The sequence below is a fragment of the Chlorocebus sabaeus genome, chromosome 10 (assembly GCF_047675955.1).
Source record: "Chlorocebus sabaeus isolate Y175 chromosome 10, mChlSab1.0.hap1, whole genome shotgun sequence".
NCBI classification, from domain to species: Eukaryota; Metazoa; Chordata; class Mammalia; order Primates; family Cercopithecidae; genus Chlorocebus; species Chlorocebus sabaeus.
In genome coordinates, this window is record NC_132913.1 from 83826030 (window position 1) to 83836576 (window position 10547).

General features: G+C 43.0%; 1 protein-coding gene across 2 annotated transcripts in view; it reads right to left on the reverse strand.

Annotated features, from left to right (window-relative positions):
- The window catches only part of HECW2 (HECT, C2 and WW domain containing E3 ubiquitin protein ligase 2), a 388587-nt gene extending 378542 nt beyond the window's left edge, over nt 1-10045 (reverse strand). The window contains exon 1 of one of the 2 annotated variants that reach the window (XM_007965716.3): nt 9807-10045. The gene's annotated coding sequence lies outside the window, so the exon portion shown is untranslated. Of the gene's footprint in view, nt 1-9072; nt 9167-9806 lie in introns of those variants that run through there. The other variant, XM_007965715.3, reaches the window with a different exon arrangement.
- Between the last annotated feature and the right edge of the window lie 502 nt (nt 10046-10547).

Below are 10547 nucleotides of genomic sequence, written 5' to 3' on the forward strand. Positions count from 1 at the left end.
ATCTGGGTGGAAGGCTAAACACAATTCCTCCCAACTCTTCCTATAAGATACTTACCCTACCCTTATTCTTACTGTCAATCACTGACGAGGGAAATTACATTGAATTCCAGGAATGGCATATTCTTCAGAAGAATGAGGTGGGAAAAATGACAAAAACCACTGTTTTTAAATTGCATACAGAGGGCAATGGAGACCTGGGGCCTGAAAGAGTAAGTAGAAGTGGTGGGCATTCCAGGTGGGAGTTGCTTCCTGTGGTAAAAGTACTGAGGTGGAGATGAGTCTAGGGTATTTATGGGACAGGAAGAAGACCTGTCTAATTAAAGTAAACTAGAGTGTCCCACTCACCATCACCCTATTCTTGATGGAGGAAGCATGGAAACTATCTCCTAAAAACCTGATGACCACCTGTTAAAAACACTGAAGAGATATTTCTTTACGAAAGGCTGAACTAGTTTACCTCTCAGATCCTTTCCAATTTTTCCTCAAGTGCAGAACAAAACTCTGATTCTCTTCTAACCCATAATTCTAAATTGAATCACTTGTCTTGCCTGCTGTTGATCATGGGAGACAACTGAAGAGAAGGTAGATGTGTAAAAGTCCCTATAAACTTAAAAAAAAAAAAAAAAACTAAATCACTGCATTAGGTTAAGTATTCCATTTCTGCTCAGCATCCCCAGTTCCCTAAGACTGTTCTCATAGGGCTATTTTCAACTCTGTCATCAATCGTCTTTGTGACTCTTCCCTGAACCCTTTCCAAATTATCCCCATCCCTCTTATATAGGCAAGTGATGAATTACACTTCAGGTTTTCCCTGAGCACTCCATCTAAAGGAAGTCTCAGTTACACAATATTATCTGCCAAAGCCCACCTCCACAAAGCACTTAATGTACTTCCAACTAGGTTTTCTCATTTGTTGCTTATGAAATATTTAAAATATACATTTAGAAGTTCATATTGTTAAGAAGTTAACATAACAGTAGCCCATATACCAAATATTACTTCCTTAATTTACGGTCAGTGTAGACTTCTAACTTCTAATAAAAAAAAGTCATAGTCTAAGATTGTGGCATATTGTTTTACTTGATAATAATTTTTCCTTCCTTCTTTGTCCTTGCCATGATTCACTGTGGGCTAAGTATATTACTGCGGTATACCATACATACCAACACTCAGATTTAACAAACATTCATATTTTTGCCATATTTGCTTTGCAATTATCTACTTATTTATTTATTCATATCTGTGAGGCCTGTTTTCCATTAGATTCTGTCTTCTCTGGACAGAGCCATATCTGATTATGAACCTCTTTTACACCCATTACTTAGCATAGAGCCTGGCATATAAGGTTCAATGAATAATGCATGAATGACTTTTGTCCTAGTATTAAATAATAGCCATCACAATAGACAACTTATTAAACAAAAGACAATGACTCCATCTTTACTAAAAGTCCAAAGAGGGAAAAAAAGAAATGAGTCTTTATTGAAGAATGGGAGTTTACATTTAAATGCATGCTATAGCTGGATATCAGACATCAGGATGAGTTAGTTGAGCAAGGTACGGAACTTCCCTTCCCTAGGGGCTCCTTTCCCTTGTTCCCTGAATAGCACATATATCTGCCTAGATAACAGTGATACAGAAGATGAGCTCTTCTAGCTCATCTAGCTTACAGATACCAACTCAATGGCTTAAAGAAGGAGAGAACAAAGGAGGAGAAGGAGAAAGAGAAGAAGGGAGGAAAAACTGGAGGGAGGAAGGGGTGGGGGCCTATACGGAAAGAATCCAAGACTACTATAAGACCATAAGAAATCATTCATTTTTTCTAGATTAGGCCAACGGCAATATAGATTATGCCCCAAAAACCTTTGAGTATGAAGTCCATTTGGATGAAATGAAGTGAAGCCTAAGGCAAAAATATAAGAAAGGTCATATCTAACTGTCAAAGAAATCTGACAGTTTTCTCTACCTCCTTCGGCCTGTACTCCCTGCCACCCAATATCTTAGTACAAAATCCTAAAAGTCTGGGTCCCTCCCGCCATGGTTCTCTACATGCTCTCAAATACCAGATACACACTTGTGTCCACTCCTCATCAAAACTTGCTGGGTCTAAGTTCTATTACTTTAAGCTCTTATTCTTCTAGCAGGTCACTGAGAGATACTATCCTTATTATATAAATGGCCGTCTATTACTGAAGATATCGCTTCCTTAATTTACAGTCAATGTGAACTTCCAACTCTCTAATAAAAAATTTCATAGTCTAAGATTGTGGCATATTGTTTTATTTGTTAATAAGTCTCCCTTTCCTCTCTGTCCTTGCCATGGTTCACCACAGACTAAGCATATGACTTAGGTATAGCACTCGATATAACAGAAATCATTTCTAATCAGCGTCATAAGGAAATGTTTTTCTCACTCCACAGACATCTTACTCCACAGATAAAATATTACACAAGCACCTTTCCACTATGCAGTTAGCATATGTCAGCTTGGGGAAGCAGTCTTACCCTCACTGCCCATCACTTTGCACAGCAAACTCATAGATGCAGGGGCCACAGTTTGGCTGAATCCATAGTTTCCACTGTTTCTTTTTGTGTTTCCTCAAGATCAGAAGGCACTACATCTTCATGAAGTGGGTAGCATGTGGATTGGCTTCTTTCTAAGTACAACTTCCTTTCTTCACGAAGCCATCCCCTTATCTGTACCTGAGCCCAGTACCCTGTCAGTTCTGTCCCGAGCAACTTTTCCAATCTCATGAATAATGGTTAACCAAAAACAAAAAAAAACCTCTTCCTATAACACGAGTTTTCAGTGATAAATGAACAAAAGCATCACCGAGCACTCATCTCTGAACAAATGCCAACAGCTGATTCATTCTCTGCATGACATCGGTGGTTTCATCCAACCATAAAGTGAAATATCTGCTAGCGTGCCCTTGATAGTAATCGCTCTTCCACACTCCACTCCACTAATATTATGCCACAGCCAACCATGTCATTTGACAAAGGAGTTTTGTCAATAACTTCTGGTTTCTTTCTAAGGATGTTTGTCTTTAACTTTCCAGTTGATTTTCCAAATGTCTCTTCAATAATATGACTCATACTTATTTTGCTACAAGGATCCTTGAATGATGCTAATAGAATTATAGTCTCTTACCTACCTTTAGCCATATAATACATAAATTTTATAAAGGAAAGCATTATTGTGTGCTTGTCCTAGAAAACTTCAATAGTATAACAGAGAAGCCACTGTGCTTTGTTCGAAAATGACACAGAAACATCCATGGCTTCATGCCACTATTGGACAAAGTTTCATAACAGGCAATGATTACGGATTCATTTGGTCCTAATGGGGATAGCAAGTCCAATAAAAAAACAGTTTTGAGATAGTCATTGTCATATTTCCATTTGCACTTTTCAATTTCAGCTACTGTTCTGAAATGGTCACTCTCACAGATTCCCTCGTCTCTACACATACGTATTCCCATTTTATTTGCAGTGGGATTCAGTTCTCTAATTATGTTTATCGTATTCTGAAATGTAGCATTTACCGTACTATTTTCATCACTATTTTTACACTTTAATGAACTACTTTTGAACCACTTATCTAATTTCGTGAAATGGGAATACAATTTAAGAACAACAAAAACGAAGGGGAACATCACACACCGGGGCCTATTGTGGGGAGGGGGGAGGGTAGAGGGATAGCATTAGGAGATATACCTAATGTAAATGATGAGTTAATGGGTGCAGCACACCAACATGGCATATGTATACATATGTAACAAACCTGCACGTTGTGCACATGTACCCTAGAACTTAAAGTACAGTTAAAAAAAAAAAAAAAAGAACAGCAAAAACAAAAAACAATCTTTTAACAATAAAAAATAAATAAATGATATAAAAATTATATTAGTAAACATGAAGTGGACCATTAACAAAATGTAAGCTATACGCACTCACCAGTGCAGTCTTTGTAGCACAAATACAAGCTTAAATATGATAATAACTTTTAAGAACATAAGGGGATGTGTGCTGAAATCATAATTAAATGGCCTATCTCAAGGCCCTGCATGCTTTGCAACACCCACATCACCCTTCTGGTCTCATTTCTGACTCCCTCCTCGTCACTCCACCCCATCGTGCTGATCTTGCAAATCTTTGAACATATCCACATTCTTTTCTCAGGGCCTTTGCACTGGCCATCTTGCAACTCTATCCCTCAGGTATCTGTATTAAGTAACTTCTCTTACCTCCTTTTAACTCTTTGCTTAAGGTCTCTTTCTCCATGAAGCCTTCTCCATGAAGCCTACTCAACCACACTTACCCTGTCCTACTTTCTCTTTCTTCCAAAGCACTCATCTCCTTCTAGCACCATATATAATTTAGTTACTTGGTTTATTATCTGTCTCCCACCTCCCACCTGCCTGCCCCCAATAGAATGAAAACTCCACAAGGTCAGGGATCTTTGTTTTATTCATTGATATATTCCCAGCACCTAGATCAGAGACTAAGCCACAGACGGAGCTCAATACATATTAGCTGAATGAACAAATAAATGAATGGATGAATGAATTAAATTTTTTCACTGCTTTTCCCTTCTAACCACCAAACTGCCTATGGATCTTACTTTGAGAATTAAAAAGAAAATGACAAGCCATCAAAGGTTTTTAAGCAAAAGAATTACATCAACAGAATGGTATCAAAATAGACAAGCTCAGGAGATGATTTAAAATTTGGAGAGGCTAGATCCAAAGAGTTTAGTTAAGAAGTCAACCAATGAAAGAGATAAGGCCATAAATGTCCAATTACTAGGACTTCTTAAGTAGTTTATTTCAAACCTACAATGCACATATCTATAGATACATTATCAATGTTTATCTATACATACATTGCATACACACACATAAACATATATGTTGAACAAGCCTAGAAGAAGCTAAGGACATTTCTCTATCATATGGATATAATACATATAAAAGCTTATGACTTCAGTCATAGTTAGAATAGCCATAAATCCTAGTGTTCCTGGCACAGTCTCAGTTTATACTTGTTGATCTAATGCCCTTTCCAGTTAGTACCATATTTTACTCTCAAAAGTGTCCTTGTCTGGATTTTTTTTAATTATATAGTCATCTTACTTATAAAAAAGACATATAAGCTGGTCATGGTGGCTCATGCCTGTAATCCCAATACTTTGGGAAGCTGAGGAGGGTGAATCATGTGAGGTCAGGAGTCCAAGACCAGCCTGGCCAATATGGTGAAATCCCATCTCTACTAAAAACACAAAAATGTGTCAATGTTAGTGGTGCGTGCCTGTAATCCCAGCTACTTGGGAGGCTGAGGCACAAGAATCGCTTGAACCCAGGAGGCAGAAGATGTGGTGAGCCAAGATTATGCCACTGCACTCCAGTCTAGGCAACAGAGTGAGACCTTGTCTCAAAAAAAAAAAAAAAAAAAAACACACACACACAAATTTCTTCTTATTTAGACATGATGACCAAGCTTTTGAGGACTTAAGTGGAGTGAGTGTGGGAAGGGTGACAGCCATAATTAATTGTAACATCCACTGGCCAACATAGCAAGTGAGCTGTGTTACACACACACAATTCTTTGGTAAAGGAGCATAGCAACTACTGCAGAAGCAAATGCCACAAACTTCATATATCTAACTTTGGTAAAGAACCCAAACCCTTGCCAGGTCACCTGCATCATGTCAAACCCCATGAGAATTTTCATGTGGTGAACAGACACACCAGTTCTCCCTCTCTGCAACCCCTCTGTATGAAAAGCTGAGATCCAAACCAAACGCTGGAGACACAAGAGAGTACAGAAAACAAAAGCCCTCCTATTATCCTTATGTCCCAGAGAACTTGGAAACTAAGAGAATGAGGAGTCAAGTCTTCACAACAACACTTGTGTTCTGGAATCTCAGTAAATATCCAAGATCTGGACCAGACACTAGATTTTGAAACTTGCATTCCTATCTCTAAGAGCCATGGTAACCATCAGGTCTGCAAACAGGTTTTATAGAAACTGCTCTCCCAAATCACAGGATTTGTCCCAATTAGAGTCAGCTCTAGATATATGGACAGGTGCTAATTTGTATGGCGCTTGAAGACAATAATAATATGGGCTTACAGCCATGGCAGACACTTAATAATTTAAGAATAAAACCATTTTATTCACTATGTGTATAAATAGATGACAAGCAATTATCTCATTCTCCTATCTTTCTTCCTCCTATTTCATTTTTTCTTATGTATTTTTCAGGTTTAATTTTTTTCTGATTTTCTATCTTTACATTTAATAAATAAAAGACTGAAATAAAGCAAGACTCAAAATCTGGTGTCGGAAGAGGGGCGATGAAAAAAATTCAGGATTCCTTAATACCTAGGGTGACCAGATAATTAACTTATCACCCAAACCAGGGCCTTTTTGCACGTGAAAGGGGGTGCTTTTGATAATTAAGATAAATCAACAGGAATAAACTGGCACTGTCACAAGCAAAGCAGGGCATCTGGTCACCTTTCTAATCTCTCATTCATATCCTGATACAAAAGGCATCCTGTGTGTAATGAAGCAACCTCTGCCTCTGTTAAATCAATCAAACTTCAAACACAGTCCTCCCTCTTTCAGGCCAGGCCTGGCTTTTGATAACAGAGCTGGAAAGGTTTTCACCCAACGCTGCCATTCCCTATCCAACACACCAAGCAAAACTGGTTCCAGTTTTTCCCAAGAAAGCAGTCAGCAATGCACAAGAATGTGGATCCAGGCCAGGCCCACAGCAAGCCCCAGGCGAGGAGCCTCTGGTTTCTCTTAAAGGAACACTTTACAACAGAGAAAGCCACCTGGCACCTGGTTAGAGGTTACACAGATAATCCAACCATATAGGTTTAACAAACATTTTGAATGCAAGATCATTTCATTGATGTGTAGGCACATATTAAAACTGGGAAGATCCCAAAAGCCACCTCTCCTGCAAACACCTTGATCTAGGAGAAAACGCCAAAGCATCTGTCCTCAACTATAGGTAACAACCTTGGTTTCTTCGCCTTTGACTGAAATCAGTGTTGCAAAAGCCTTTTAAAAGAGTAAGAAAATAGGCTTTTCTCCCAAGATCACATTGCCCAAGTGAAACAGAACCAGTGCTTACTTTTATTTCTTGCCTCCTGTTCAGAGGGGTCAAACATTGCCCATATTCTTCACTAAATTTAGTCCTGTGGCTGGCAAATGTTAATTTACCTTAATATTTTCCTTCGCATTCATAACGACGGAAAACCAGTTTTGTGATCTGGTTGCAATCTACAGCACGTAGATAATCCACAACAGTGGTAGGCGCAGAAAAGCTCCAGCTGGTTTATCTCAAATGTTCAGAATGATTTTCATTTCTTTACCGACACTACAGTCATTCATAAAGATTCATTGCCAAATGTTGCCCAATACAGTGGTAGAGCGATGGTGAAGCGAATGTCTTAGGCTGGGAAATCATCATGGAAGTACAGTACTGCCCAGACCTCAGAGTCTGCCGCCAAATGCTGGGAATTAAGAAACCACCTGTCATGGAGATGGTGCAGGAAACTGGATTCAAACTAATGCAGACTAAAGTCAGACAAGAGACGGTTTGAGTCCAAGGGGCCATTTACATACAAGAGCTAAGAAAGGTGCAACTGATTTTCCCCCAGAAGCAGCATGATTATTTTTAAGTTCAAAGACATTTTTGCTAATAAACTGCTTCACACAACCACACTGAAGCCAAAATGTACCAATGAAATAATCAAAACAAATAGCTCAATTGGCACTTTTTGAATATTCAACAAAAAGAAAAATTAAAGCTGGTTAGACTGCTGGACGATAATGTTATAGTGTCTCCTTTAAGAGATCAAAATTATGTCTTTGCCATCCTCCACCCCACCCTACCCCACCTCTAATAGTGAAGTGGATAATTTCTGAAGAATACAATGACCCTTTATGACTGGCTTCTCTAGTCAGCTAGGGATGCCATCTGTCTCCCACGCTATATAAACAATCCCCGCAGGAATCTTCAGATGACCAAACAGATTAGCAAACTCCAGATTTTCACACCATCAATAATATCCCCATCCAGATTAGGCCTTTTATTTTAATAACTCCAAAGATAAGGTCAATAACTGATCTTTCTTTCTTTGTAGATAATGTGTGTGTCATTTTAAAGATAACCTCTTGGAATATACAGCCATCTGTTGGGAAGAGAGAGAAAAAAAGCTCTCTCTAGGCAACAGAAGAAATGAACCCTTGAGGGAACAGGAGAAACAGTAAAAAGAAAATCATATATTTATAAGACAAACACATGGAGGGCTCTACTAATTACACTAAAATATTCTTCTTCTAAATGACAAACTATAGAACACTACTCCAGAAAAGACAAGTTTCACACTTTCACAAAGGCATACATATACGAAAAACAGAGTTTGCGTGAGTCTAGGACAGTGAAAGCAGAAATCGTATCCAAAAAGCTAAAGGCCCCCGAAGTTTGCATGCTGTCCACCTCTATCTGTAATGATCACAAATGTTTTCCTTCCTGAAGTTTAATATCGATTGAACCCTTGTAACTCTAATTGTGAGCTCTCTCTACTGACTCCAAAGACTTCTAACTCTAGAAGAAATAAATGTGCCTGTAAAGATGTTCTCTAAATTAATAATAATAAACGACGAAAAGCACCCAAGCGCTGCTAATAGAGAAGACAAGGCATGAGAGAGCCAGACCTCTGCAGTCGCGCGTCCTCGGAAACGTCTACGTCTAAATCTGCAGCCCCAGTTTCCTCCAGGCCCCAAGCTCCAGCAGAGGATGTTCACTGCACATTCCCAACCAAAAAGGAAATGAAGCGTCCTCTCCCTCAACTGATGCTCAAATAGACCCCAAAGTCCCAGTTTCCCGGGAGAACCAAACCATCAAACACATCCTGGTGTCTCTCGCCCGCGTTTCTGGGCAGCGGAAACCGAAATGTCAAATGAATGACCGCGCCGGGGCGCAAGGGAGGAAAAACAAAGCCACCTCCCGCCGTCCGCTACCTGCGGCGAGGGCCGCGCGCTCACCTGGGCTCTGCGCCCGTCGCCGCGGGCTGTGGGTGGGGACCGGGCCGCGGGGCGGGGGGCGCCCCCGCAGTCGCCCGGACCCGCGGCCCCGGTGCCCTCCGGCCGGTCAGTGCGCGCCGCGGAGAAAGCAAGCGGCCGGGGGCGCCGCCGCGCGTTGCATGCAGCTCCCGGCTGCTGCGGCCGCTGCCACGGAGCCGAGAGTCTCTGCGCTGCAGTCCCCGACCCCGAGACCGCGAGAAGCGCCCGGAGAGACGCGGCGCAGGGCAGAGCGCGCCCGGCGCGCCCCTCAGTGGCTCTTCCCGCCGCCCTCCGCAGCGGGCTGGGTCTCGGCTCGCCTTTGTGCTGGCATCTTCCTAGCTCCCAGCGACACCGAGAGCTCCCGAGGCGGCTCCGCGCCGCCGCCCACCCCCGGGTTACGCTGCGGCCCCCGCGCGACCCGCCGATTGTGTCGAGTCAGCAGCGGCGGCGGGAACGCGCGAAGCCATGGCTCCCGCCCGCGCTCGGGAGGGCGCCGGGGGTCCTGCGCCTCCGGGAGGTTTGTGGCCGAGCGCGGCGCAGCCCCGAGCGGCCCCGCAGCTCCCGGCTCCCCGCTGCTCCCTCTCCAGGCGCCGGCCAGCCCGTGTAGCCACCCTCTCACCGCTCCCCGCCACCACCTTCCTCCCGCCCGGGTGCCCGGCGGCAGCTCCAGCCGCGGCGCCCCGGTCGGCGGAGAGCAAAGGGCCTGGCCCCCTCACCTCCAGCCGCGCCGGCGCCCCTCCCGCTAGACGCTTCGGCGGCATCTGTCCCCACCGCCCTGCGGGAAGGCTGGGCTGGGAGCTGCCGGCACGTCGGGGACCGGTGGAAGGGAGGCGGGGGCAGAGGACAGGAGGGACAGCCAGACCTTGGCCAACGGGACCTCCCTGAGGAAGGAGCGGAAGAACGGGGCGGGTGCAGCTGGGCAGAGGACGAGTCCCGCGGTTGCGGCGGAGCCTGAGTTGCTCTCCTTCTACGAAGCCGAAGGACAGGAGGATTCCTAGAGGCGTCGCGGAGGATGCAGGAGACCCTCTGAGGTCATGCAGACAACACTGTTCCTCAACCCCACCAGACAGCTGAGTAGGGGAGTGTCATGCCTCGGTTTCCCCAACTGCAAGGGCAAGACGGTAATACTCATGTCACACACAAAGGGTGTGGTCACGATGAAAAAACTGGATTGTTGAAAGCGTTCCCGGGATACTTTGCCTAAACAGGGCACTAAAATTTAAAATTACTGTATTAATACTTTCGGCTATTTACGTCTATAGCGTCTTCATCAAGCCAGTCCCACGTAGGAGAAAAAGTAAAAATGCTAAAGTGTAAATATATTGTGTCCCTCCCTACCCACCCTTGCGTCTATCCAGATATAGGGAAGATTTATTCCGTTTTACAATTTAACTATATCCATATGGAGTAAGTCCCCAAATAATGGATATCCATTCCTTTGGGACTTTTGAGTATGT